The 12,703-nt window shown below is 43.4% G+C and overlaps 1 protein-coding gene across 1 annotated transcript in view; it reads right to left on the bottom strand.

Annotated features, from left to right (window-relative positions):
- The window catches only part of PDE4D (phosphodiesterase 4D), a 1,044,072-nt gene that overhangs the window by 841,854 nt on the left and 189,515 nt on the right, over positions 1 to 12,703 (bottom strand). The gene's annotated exons all lie outside the window — the stretch shown is intronic.

A 12,703-nucleotide genomic window follows, 5' to 3' on the forward strand; every position in this document is an offset into this window, starting at 1 on the left:
CAATATAACAGTACATCCGGAATAAAACCTAGCAGTAATGCAGAGATTTAAAATACAGATTTAAAACACCAAAGCTAAAAGATTAGGAAGCTAAAATGCTAAAATACTGGGAGAATAAAAAGGGGGGCTGAAGGAGGCACCAGGCAAACTTCTCTAGGGAGCTCATTCCACAGATGGGGTGCCACAATAGAAAAGGCCTCATTTCCTTTGGCAGGGGCTCACAGAGAAGGATCACTGAGGATGATCTTAAGGCCTGGGCAGGCTCATATGGGAAGAGGCGATCCTTTGGATAACCTGGCCCCTTGTTCCAACTGTCATTGTCTATTGGCAATGTAGATCAGTTTCCCAGACCACCTTTAAACTTTGCATGCTACCCGTGGTTGCTTCCAAAACTATGTTATACATGTTAAGAAAGATTCAAAGTTTGTTGATGACCTGGTTAATATCATGTTTTTGGACACCTTGGGCCGATCTACACTTATGGGTTTTTTCACTTCCAATGAGGTTTCACCGCCCATCTTTCATACTACGCAGTAGCCGCCTCGAATTGGAAGCAGAATTTCCCACTTCCGTGCTCCTGCTTTCAATACCCTGATATCCTGGTATTTCCCCTTAATGTGCTCTGATTTTCCACCTCCGCTACCATATCTGGTCATAGTCCCCTCCCCTGACAGTCCATATACGGCGGCATTTATATTTCCCTCCTGTCCAATCACAGCTCTCAACGGCCCAATGTCATCTTCCGGCTACTGATCGCATAGCTTCTTCAGCACTCAATGTTTCCTCAGCAACAAGCAAAGGGCTGGATGTGCGCACCCTTGTCTGATCTCGGAAGCTAAGCGGGGGCGGCCCCGGTCAGTAGTTGGATGGGCAACCACCTGGGAATCAGGCTTCCTGCATTGAGCAGGGAGTTGTTCTATCCCTTCCAATGAGACTAAGTTTTACCCCTTCCTACCCCCCACTCCGAATTTTTTTTTTTTAATGAAGGCGCTACTTCGAAGAATTGTGGCTTCTCCACTATGTTTTTTTTTTTCTAATTCAGACATGATCTTTGAAGATTCAAAGCTGTGAAGCTTCACAGCTTCAATTCTTCGAAGATCATGCCTGAGCTAGAAAAAAAAAAAACATCGCAGAGAAGCCACGATTCTTTGAAGATAGTGCCTTAATTTAAAAAAAAATCCAGAGCGGGGGATAGAGGGGGTAAAACTTAGCAGGAAGCTTGATTCCCAGGTGGTTGCCCATCCAACTACTGACCGGGGCTGACCCTGCTTAGCTTCCAAGATCAGACAAGCACACACACATCCAGCCCTTTGCTTGTCGCTGAGGAAACACTGAGTGCTGAGGAAGCTATGCAATCAGGAGCCAGACATTGGGCCGTTGAGAGCTGTGAGCGTGGTGGGCATGGAATCAGCAGAAACAGGAAGAGTTTCTGATCCTCCAGTGGGAGCCTCCATCTTTAAGAGCAGGAAAACAGCACAGCATTTGAGTGTGAACTGAGCTTGCAAATTCGATGAAGCATTGCAACAGGGAAAATGGGGGAGTGTGGATAAACACGTTTTAATGCGAGAGCATTTAACCTGACGGGACACCAAATTCATTGCGATGGCAAGTGCAATGTAGATCCAGCCCTTGTGAGCATATACTTTAATTTGGAGTTTCTGCATCCACACAACTTGTGTTCCAACTAATAGATCATTCAGTTTTGCAGCTGAAATGGGCTGCCCTTTGTCTACAAGATCCCTCAGTCAATAAAGTCCTCTAGGTTCCCATTCCCTGTATTGTCCATATTTGTCCTGCTGACAAGACACCAGGTCATCCAGGACTGGGAGAAGAGGAGTGGGAAATGGAGTGGGCTGTGTCACTCATCACTTCCAAACTGAAAAGGTGGCCCAGGTGAATTGGTTGCTTATGTGTGCCAAGTCTGATGGCCTAAAAGGAAAGAAAACCCTTCCCTGTAATGATGGAACTGTTTGTACATTTTCCATCTGTACCCAGTGGATATCCGGCATGTTATTGATAAAGTGGAATAACTGAGAGAGTTGGGCAACATGATAATAAAGTGTCAAGTTGGGAAATACCACACCTCCATTTTTGGAATTCCTGTAAAAAGCCAGCTTATGAAGCCTAGATTTTTTCCCTATATGGGCAAAAGCTTCAAGTAGTCTTTGCCATTTCTTATACGATTCTTCTGAAACCTGGACAGAGAGAGTCTGAAAGAAGAACAGAAATTTGGGTAAAATCATCATTTTCAGCATGGCAATTCTGCCCAGCCAGCCCAGGACAGGTTTAATTTGCTCTACGCATGGAGCTCCTTTTTGATTTCCCATATCAAGGGAGCATAGTTTCTTTTTCTCAGTTTTTTTAAAGATCTTTAGGAACAATGACTGTGAGATATCTGAAGTAACTTCACTGCAACTGCAGCCCTGACCTTTTTTGTAGCTCTTCCTATTCCTCTAAAGGCATACTGAGGCAGATCAGTTCAGATTTGTAGTTTGCTAGGTGGAAGTGTTTTAAACTAGGGCTGCTAGGTGGAAGTGTTTTAAACTAGGGCTGTGCAGGGACCCCTGATCTGACCCAGAAGCTGCTCTGTGGCTTCAGAGGTGGGCCCAATTTGGCTCAGGCAGATTTGGGGGGCCCCCACCTGACTCAGTCCCCAACCTGAAGCAGGATTCGGATGTCGAACCCCGCTTCAGGCCCCCCCCTGATGCCCCCGCACAAACCCTCTGACCTTGCCACTACTGCCACTGCCAGCGTCCTCACCACCACCGCTGTCATCCTCGCTGCCACCTACGCCATCACCCTCCTCACTGCCACTGTCCTCACCGCCACTGCTGCCATCCTTGCCGCCGTCCTCGCCACCTTCGCCGCCGCCATCAACTCCTGAGGCCTTGATGTGCGTGCCAACTCTTACTGCAAGGAGTCGCCATTTTTCAATGGCAACTTCCAGGAACTTTCTGGAACAATTTTAAAAATGGGAACTCTCTGCAGTAAGAGTCAGTGCGTGCATCCAGGCCTTAGGAGTTGGTGGCAGCGAGGACGGCAGTAGCAGCAGAAAGGACAGAGGCGGTGGCAGCAACAGAGGTGGTGGTGGCAAGGGCAGCAGTGGCGGTGAGGGCAGCGATGGTGGCGGCGGCAGAGGAGGAGGTGGCAGCAGCTCAGGTAAGGACCTAGTGCAGCTAGGCCAGGAGTGCTGACGCTCCGAAGCACACCGAGTGCTTCGGAGAGCCCCCAACCCACTCCGGTTTCACCTCAGAAGGGGCTCAAAGTGACCCAAAGCAGCCCGCTTTGACTCGGGGTTCAGGCCTTGGGCCAAAGCAGTGCACAGCCTTATTTTAAACCCTTCAGTACTGATAGTATGGCTTCCTTGGGGTTGTTGAGAGTTATTGTCAAGGGCTCCTTGGCGGCCTCTTTCAGTCTAATCCAGTAGCCAGGTCCAGACACAGACAAAGGGATTCTTTTCAAAGCTTTATTCCTTTTTTACAACTTAACAACTCTACTGTTAGCAACTAGCTATGAGCAGCAGAGTACCTATGCCCTAAGTTGGAACAGTTGGTCCCCGTTTGAAGGAGAATCGGCTATTGGGCGGTATAGAAATAAATAAATAAATAAATCACTGGCAGACCCTGAACTTATGGGCTAGGGAGAGTCCCTCCCCTTTTCCCTTGGATCCTCTGGGCGCAACCGTTGTTTGCGCGCCAACCGGGCACTACGCCTCCTTTCTGCGCCCTCCATTTGTCGCTGCTCCCTGCGTCGGCGTCGCACGTCCAGCAAGTCCTCTTCCTGCACTCTCTCACTCCCGGGACCGCTATCTATGTCAGGAATGCTGGTGGGAGGAATCTCTGCCAGCTGTTGGCCCTGGGAAGGATGAGCACGCTCCTCTCCCAGGAGTGGCTGCTCCACCTCAGAATCAGAACTACTCTGGGATTCTCAGTGTCCACCCTGACAGTTATTAGAACATCATCAGCAAAAAAGATGAACAGGTGTGATCTACCCTGTATGGAAATTCCTTTGAGCCTATCATTTGCCCCTAGATCATTTTCCAGCACTTCAATGACCAAATTAAACAATATAGGGGAAAGAGGGCATCCTTGCCTTGTGCCTGTGGTCAGTGAGAACTGAGCAGAATCTATGCCATTTACTCTCACCACGGCATGGGATTCTGAAAGCTCTTCCCAAAGTTCATTTCCTCCAAGATCTGTTTTAGAGAGGGCCATTCCATGCTATTGAAGGCCTTAAAGGCATCTAAGGAGAATTTGGCTGCTGGACTTTTATGGGCATTGCAAAGGTGAATTATATTCAGGCAGCACATGTCGAATCGAGTTAGGTAAATGCCACTTTGGTATAAAACCAGATTGGTCTGCATCAATGCAGTTGTAAATGAATGTATTAAGTCTATTTACAAGTATAACTGAGAAAAGTTTGCAAATAGGGAAATGATTGATTTAATAGGGAGATGGGTCAATGTGATCCCATTATGTCAGGATTTTTACCAGGCTTGGGAAACACCAGAATCTTCGTTGGTCTCCAAGAGTCAAGAAATGGACCCCCCTCCAGGATGGTGTTATAGAGAAGTTTTGGGTGGGGGATCAGGAGCTCACCAAGGGTTTTATAGAACTCCCCACTAAATCCATCCATCCTCAGTGATTTCCCATGTTTCAGTTTTTGTAAGGCAATTTTGATTTCCTACTCCAACACAGGTTGGTTTAGGAGGTTTTCGTGTGTGCAGCTTTGATTATGTAAGAGTGTATGGTGGAGATATCTGGTTTGCTTGAAGAATAAAGTAGCCTGTAAAAGTCTGCAAAAGCTGACTGTTACAGACTTTAAAAAAAAATTAAAAGAATTTTCAAAAATTCTAAAACTTCTTTAGAATTTGCCTGTCTGATTCCCTTTCTGTCTATTGTGTGTGGTACGATATTTCTGGTTTGTTGCTTCTTTAAAGACCGTGCTAAGAGTCTAGAAGTTTTATTCCCAAACTCATAGTACTTTCTATTCAGATGCATCATAGCTGTCTGTATTGTGTCTATTTCCAGTGCCTCCAGTTTATACCTTTTCCCCAGCAAAACTCTCTAGGTTCCCAGTTCGTTTGTTATCAGTCTCTAAGGGTGCAATCCTACAGCCACTAGACAGTGGCTAGACAGACATAGGATTGTTCAGTTTCCAGGAACCAACCTCAGAGCCCGTGCTCCAAGGTCATTTCCCAGAAAACCACCTATCTGCCCCCACCACCTCGTAGGTGGTGCAGATCATCCCCGGGCTCCACACTTGGAAGAGCAGTGCAGAGTGGGGCAAAAGGGGGAGTTCCCAGGGGCAGGGAGTGAGGAAGTGCCAGTATGACGCTTGCTATGCATTGTCTGGCTTTCCCCCACCCCATTCCGAAGTCCCGTCGCTAGACAGCCGAAATACGCCATCTAGCCACGAATGCAGGGCAGCCAGAGTGTGGAGAAGATCCCTTCCGCACTCCGCCTGCCCTGCATTGGATAGGCAGTCACCTCCAAGTTTGGACTTGGCCATCGCCTATCCTGATAGGATTGCTCCCTAATTTGGCTATAATATAATAGCCAATAATAGTCCTGTAATAAAGTTTGTTTAGCTGCTAAGCACCTCTTTTTGAGAGTGCTGGATTCTTTTATGCAGCAGCCCCTTGCCACTGCTTTCATTGTATCCCAGATTAGGGATATGGTCTGTTCCTGATTTGGGTTTATAGAAAAAAAAATAAGAAGAGTTCTGCTTCCAGCCTGGATGGGTAAGAAAATTAGGATTAAAACACCCTATAAATGGCATTTCCTCATTTTGTACGGATATTGTTGTCACAATTGGAGCATGATCTGACACAGTTATAACCCCAATTTGTGTATCTTGTACTCACTCGCAAAGACCTTGTGAGACCAGCACATTATCTATCCTACCATAGATTGGTGCCAAGCTGAGTAAAATGTATAATCTCTGGTAGTAGGGTGCATTTCCTTCCATGCATCAAACAGGTGGTGGGATTGAAGCAATTTTGTCAGCTGCCGATCGCAAATGTTTTTGCTGTTTATTTTTGCTCCTATCCAGACATTCCTTCACAACCATACTCAGATCCCATCCAATGATGATTTCCCCTTGTTTAAATTTCTGAAGTTTCATAAGGGTGTCAGTCAAGAACATGAATTTCTTTCATTCTCCATCTAGCTGAGATGTCTTCATAGGATAGCAGGTCTTCATCATCAAGTGCGGGGGGGGGGGGGGGTCCAAGCTGAGAAGTGCTAATGTCTCTTTCACTTGTTCATGTGTAGAGGCCATAAGGAATGTGCCTTTGTGTTCTATTATTAGCTTGAACAGAAACTCCCAGCGATATGCGATTCCTGCCTCCCTCAATTTCTCAGTATAAGGTTTAACCAGCAGTCTTCACTGCAGGGTACCTACACTAATATCTTGGAAGGCTTGTAGGTTTCTACCTTTATATTGAAGATCATGGGTGTTTCATAGTTCTTGGAAGACTTTTTCTTTCAGGTGATACTTTTCAAACCTCATTATTATGTCTCGAGGTTGGCCACCCTCTACTGGTTTGTGTCCTAATGTTCTGTTTGCTCTCTCTGTGTCATCCATTTTGACTGCTGTTTCTAAATTCAGAGTTGCCAACCACTTTATTAGGAATTCCACTACAACTTCCCCTTCCTCAGATTCTGGCAGGCCATGGATGGCGATTCCTGTCTTCTAGCTTCATTTGCAGTTCCCTAGTTATCTATGTCAATTTTTGTATTTTCGGCTCTTGCACAAAGCCTCATAGCCTCATTAGCAGTATTTGAAATCCCTGCAAACTGTGCTGAGACTGAGTCTAAGGTCATCTCTATAGGGGAGAGTTCCTTCTTAAGAGCTGCAGTCCAATCTTCTGCTAAATCTGCCCTAAGTTCTGAACTTAGAGAGAATATGTCAATACTGCAGTCAGTTTTGTACCCTTTGAGGTTTCCAGCCCACCCTTCCCCATGTCAATTCCCTCTTCTTCACTTGAGGCCTTCTGAGCTGTCAGCAGCTATATCAGGCTAGATCATGAGTTATCTTACCATATTGCCCACTTGTTCTTTGTTGCATCCCCTATCTAGGTGAGGAGAGTAGATCAAAATGGTTGTTATTCAGTTCCTAAAAGGAGCTTAGGGTCTTCAGTGCTAAGCAGTTACGCCTCCATTTTGCTCGGTGGCAAGCCTACCTGCCCCCGCTGCCTTCTTGACCTCTTCAACTGCTCAAGCAGTAAGGACTCCAGTCCCATAATTCCTTCATGGCTCCTACTTTCACATTTGTGAAAAACTGCAGCACTGTTTTCATTCGAAAATACTATTGCTAAAATGAGATTTCAATGGTCCAGTTGCTAGGAATCATATGTTATTTATCTGCTCTACAAAACCTCTTGGACATTTTTCACAGTGTTGCACAAATAAAAGGGAAGTGAGTCATATTAAGGATACCATTGTAAAGCTCGGTGCACTTCTTGCTAAAGACAGTATGCTTATATGAAGTGTCTCAAAGAGAAATACATAAATCCACAAGGGAGTAGCAATTGGGGATTGCCACCAGCTGTCTCATCCATTGTTTCCCCCCACCCACAAGCTGCCTAAATAAATCGTGACATTACACATACTGTGACCAATGACAGCCCTCACAGTTACATAGAAAGGATCTGTATGTCTTTACACCAATTCTCATCAGGGAGAATTTGGAATAATGGTACTAAAGTTAATAGAAACTTGCACACAAGAGAACTAAATGCGCCCACAAGCTGTGTATGGGACTCTTCTCCGTGGCTCAACTTCTGCCACTCTAATGAAGCAGCTGTTTTCCTCCAGGCACACTTTATCTATGGAATGGGGCATATCTTGTGTATTGAGTAGACCTAATAGTTTCTGCTCCTATCTCACCCACTTACCCTACTAGACCTCTTCCTGTTCCTTGGTCCCTCCAACTATGGTTATTGGCATTTTCCAACCCACCCTACCTGTTTCATCTGCTTTCATGGAATCAATGATGGGCTATCTTCCTGACTACAAATCGCTCTCATTCCTCAATCAGATTCCTTGATCTGGCTCTCTTACTATGTAAGAATCGCTCAAGTACTTCTCATCCAATTTATCAATAAGCAAACTCTCCCACCAATCCTACAGCAGGCTGCCAGACCCCTCCAGCTGGGTTGGATCTAAACTAAGTTAGTTGCACTTAGGTCCCATGGAAATCAGGGTAAATAGTTAGACATGATTAACTTAAATACCACTGATTTGATTTCAGTGGGAACTAACTTAGTCTGGAGGTTGTAACATAATGTTTCTTGGCGGCATAGTAACAGTTACCCTATGGCTATTATCCATGTTGGCTCTACCACTCACTGACCACCCTTAAGGGCCAAACTAAACATTCTTCAAATCACACATAGCAGAGCGATGTGTGATTGGATTATTTACTTCCATACAAGTGTGTGTAGCCACAATTTGGATCAGGACCATGGGAAGGGTGGATTTAAGCTTTCTCCCCTCTCATTTTTGTCCTGAAATTCTACACCCCCCACAGGGAGGGGGGTTGGGGTTAAAAATAAAGAAAAGCCTTCTCCATTGGAATCAAAGGAATTTTTCTTTAATAACCCAACCCCCATCAGGGGAGGTAGAATTTTGGGATGAAAATGGGAGGTGGAAAGCTTAAATCCCCCCTCCTGGAGTACCGTGATCCAAATTGGGGCCAGACATGCTTACACTGAAGTAAATAATCCACTCTTACATCACTCTGCTATGCATGACTTGAAGAACATTTCATTTGACCCTATATGTTCTCCTAATCAGGCATAGTGTAGCTATGCATGATACTTTTACTTACTCCTGTGTAACCGTGCATGGCCCTAATTTAGATCAGGACCATGGTGCTCTGAGGGGGGGGGAATCTCTCTCCCACCCATTTTTCCCCAAACGTACATGCGCACACACACACACCGCGAGATTGCGGAGGACGCTCCATTTACTCCAGTAGATAGGGGTGTTTTTTTCTTTTTTTAAACACCATCCCTGTGGGGAGTGAAAAAACAGCTGAGGGGGGGTTTAAAACCCTCTTCCAGAACACCATGTTCCCAATCCAAATTGGGGCCATGTGTGCTTAGACAGGAATAAGTAAAACTATCACACACACCTGGAGATGTCGTAGAAATCCGGAATGGATTCAAATGAGTTCAGATTTCTATGAATCTGACATAGATTCCACAGTGGATTGGTGTTTTCCAAGTCACATGGATTCTGTGCACTTCACTTGTGAACCAGTTTTTCACTTTGGGGGGGCATTTGGGATAATGCACATTAGTGCTAATATGAATTAGCACAAGTATAACAACATTTTGGTAAAACAAACTCCACTTCCATCAATGAATGGATGACAGAACAAAAGATGCCTGACAATCCATGAATCACAGATGGAATGGATTTAACAAAATCCGTACATCCTTACACACAGCTACACTATGCATGATCAGGGGAACTGATAGTCTGGTCATTAATGGTCATTAATGGTGGTCAATGAGTCCTTTGGAACAATAATCATTGCTTTGAGATAACAGTCCTTGGAACAAGAAGGAAGCACAGTAAAAGACTATGTTTCTATGCACTTTTCATCAGCAGGAGTGCTTTGGGACAGAGAAAAAAAAATGAGCCAAGTTTTTCAGCACTTAGATTCACTACATGCCAGCCTTCCCCTACCTAGTGACCTCAGACATTTTAAACTATAACCCCCAGCATTCTTGGCCAGTGGCCACTGCCCATGCTGGCGGGGGGTGATTGGAGTTGAAGTCCAAAACATCTGGAAGGCTGAAATACACACACTGCTTTTCAGACAGGAGGAGTTGCTGTCCATCACCTCAAAGAATCAGGAGTGAGCTAGACTCAAATGATAAATTCAGATATGTTTTTTATTTTGTATTGCACCAGTTTAAGGTTTTGCCTTAGAATTTCCAGGCAGTTTATAACAAATAAAATAGTTAAGAACTGGAGTGTGTCAGATTGTTTCTGTTGTTGCCACAACATAATATGTTTATGATAAGGCAGAACAGTACTTGCCAGAAGACTCAAGAGAGAGTTAGCTAGTAGTAACATTCCTTATTACAAGATGATGGAATAACATGATCCCTGGCCATCAGACAATCAGTTCAAGCAATTCTGTTAAACACTATCAGATAATCCATTTGTCTCTGGGAAATGTGATTGTACTGTTTAAGACAGGCCTTAATACCTAACTCACAGAGCAGTTGTAGTTCAATATTCTCACAAAACAAGGGGCAGAGCAAGCTGCAAGTAATAAATATTCCAGTGGCAAAGTCATTTACTGTTTTATAAACAAGTAATGCTCATTTATTAAAGCAAAAATGACAGGAAACTTTCCAGATAGGAATGATACCTTATGATGAGAACATAGGTTTTTAAAAAACATAGATGTAGTTATTTTCACTCCATATCCCCCCATTAATACATGTTGCACATTTTGTTATTTCAACAGAATATAGCTACAGTCTACTTCTATAAGAAGATCACTCCTCCTTATATAACTTCTAGGATGTCCTCAGGAATTCTGTCTGGAAGGATCATTTTTAAGCAGTGACTTCAAAACATAACAAAACAATAAAAACAACATTAAAAACCACAACAGTTTAAAAAGCTGAGTTAAAAAGATGCATCTTGACCCCCTTCCTGAACAAAGAGAGTGGAGACCAGTCACAACTCCAAAAGGAGTGCGTTCCAGAGCTTGGGAGCAACACAGCAGAAAGCTCAATACTAGACTGAGTGTCCATCTAGCCCAGTGTTCCAGTGGCCAACCAGTTGTCTCCAGGAGGCTCACAAGCAAGATAAAAAGGCAATAGCCCCCTCTCATTCCTGCAGAGGTATACTGCCTCTGAAAATGGAGGCTTTCTTTGGCTATTATTGGACCTATCCTCTATGAATCCATCTAATCCTTTTCAAAGCCGTGTAAGCTAGTTGCCATCTCCAATGATCTCCATTTTAATTATACATTATGTGCAGAAGTGCTTCCCTTTGATATCAGTAAACAGCATATGCTGCAATCACATTACAGTTATGGAGAGAGATATATATATAGATATATAGATATATATATACACACACACACATACACACACACACATACACATACATATATATACACACATACATACATACATACATACACATACACACACACACACACCATTTCAAAACTGCCCTTCGCCCACAAAAGTGGGTTCCAGAGTGGTGTATAATGCTAAAAATTAGACAGCACCACATGTGGATCACATAATTTTAAGCCTCTTCTGAGCAAAGTTGGGTGGGGTGATCCTGTGTTAGTGATGAGATTGTCCTAAACATTATGTTTCAGAGTGGTGTACAATGCTAAAAATTAGACAATAACACATGTGGATCACATAATTAGCTAGTTTAAGCCTCTCCTGTGCAAAGTTGGGTTGGGCGATCCTATGTTAGTGATGAGATTGTCCTAAATGTCATGTTTGTTTTGCAATGTGAAGAAGAAGACCCTTGGGTCTACTACATCGACATTGAAAAAGCTATCCTCCCTGTCACTAGGAAACCACATTCACTCATCTCAAGAGAGCAACTACTCATTTGTGTCTGACTGCAATTCAGACACCTTCATAGCATTCCAAAACTTAACCTTGAAACTTATTTTTAAAGCATCTGTTTAATATTTCCCTATGCAATGACAGCATCTCAAAAGATGAATCACTCTTGAAGTCTATGCATGTGCAATAAATATTTCATTAAGGTCAGCTGAAAAAAAGTGTTAATTTCAAGGATTTTTAAAGGTGTGGTTGCTAGTGTCATTTTGACTCATCAATCACCCAAGATGACAGTCAAAGACAAAAATATATTGAAAGCTAAATGAAAACAAAATGTTGAAAATGCTTACTCAGATGAGCCACTTCAGTAGTTACAAGAACGCCTAATTTGATGCCACAGTAGACTTGAAAGACTTGTAAGCAACGTTCACACTGTGAATGTTCTTGTGTATTTTTTGCTCAAATGAATTCATTAAAAGAAAATTCAGCAGAAAGTGCAGCTCTGTTCTGAAAAGTGACTGCTGGAAATAGCCCCATAGGGTTCTGCTTTTATTGTCCTTCAATGATGTCTATATCTATTTGGTATATAACGGATGCCACACACATTCACACACACACACACACACACACACACACACACTGCACCCCAGCAGTGCAGTGAAATGAGTTTAGGATTTGCTATTCAAGGTATGAGGTTCCCCACTAACTTAACATTGCAGTATGCAGTGAATTTGTTCATGGTAACATTTGTCCTCGTTGCTCTCCATAAAACTATTTTCCGTCAGAAGTCCGCAACAAAAGAAGGGGTGTGGAGGCTGGATGCCCCCATCTAATCATATGGAAGAAAAAACAAAGATATAATCCTGAGGGTTCTGAAAGTTGAAATGAAAATTTGCACACACACACACACCCCATTCATCATTCAGCAGAATCACCAGTTCTTCCACTGACATCTGAAAAAATGAAATTTAGCTATACAATTCACAATGGACTTTTGAATGTGGAAATTCAAATATTTTAAACCACCACTAGATTATTTTGATTTGGCAAGGGTCAAATATGAAATCCCATTAGCTGGCAAGTGTGAATTAATAAATATCATTGTATGCCAACTATCTAATTGTGAAATATTAAATT

The sequence above is a fragment of the Heloderma suspectum genome, chromosome 2, assembly GCF_057233095.1.
Source record: "Heloderma suspectum isolate Gila_16-S chromosome 2, 16-S_ref, whole genome shotgun sequence".
In the NCBI taxonomy this organism is placed as follows: Eukaryota; Metazoa; Chordata; class Lepidosauria; order Squamata; family Helodermatidae; genus Heloderma; species Heloderma suspectum.